This window comes from Rutidosis leptorrhynchoides, chromosome 5 (genome assembly GCF_046630445.1).
Source record: "Rutidosis leptorrhynchoides isolate AG116_Rl617_1_P2 chromosome 5, CSIRO_AGI_Rlap_v1, whole genome shotgun sequence".
Lineage (NCBI taxonomy): Eukaryota > Viridiplantae > Streptophyta > Magnoliopsida > Asterales > Asteraceae > Rutidosis > Rutidosis leptorrhynchoides.
The window spans coordinates 392,091,327-392,092,039 of NC_092337.1; positions in this window are offsets into that span (position 1 = coordinate 392,091,327).

The window sequence follows — 713 nt, forward strand, 5'->3', positions numbered from 1 at the left end:
TGTGTCATGATTATCAAACATTATAATAGCAACAGTTAACCTTTTAGATCTACAATAAATCAACTTCTAACATCATTTTCATTAAACAATAACATATAAAGAATATATGATGTTATCAGCATAGGAACAGATAAAACTGCTTATCATGAATCACACTACAAGGAGTATAACACATCTTTTTGTGAGTTGACATATTAAATTGATTAAATCTTTTGATTCGGGGATCAGAACTGAACTATATTGACATGTTTTTCCACAGTTCATTCATTAACTTATTTGATAAAGCATATACAGAACAACTTTCAAATATATCAGTAAACATTTATCAACTTTCACCCCAGACTTCGATGATCACGTTATATTAATTACTTTAACACTTTTCAATGTTAGACTTTGATCACGAAGTCAGTCCTCATTTGAGATCGCACGATGTTTCAGGTAGAACAATTGAGCACAACATGTTGACGCTGTCCTCTTATCACATCAATGTACTTTCAGTTTGATTGAACAGAACCATCTCACGATGTTTCTAGCAACCCTGTCAGCCATGAGCTTCTACCTTAAACTTACACCTTTCGTTTCAGATAACCTTGTGAATCTCAAATTTATTGCATACTTTGTTAAGGACGCATAACGGCAGCTATAAACCCCATACTTAAACGGAAATCGTATGATGTATGATGTTTGATGGATGGAAGTGATAAATATATTTG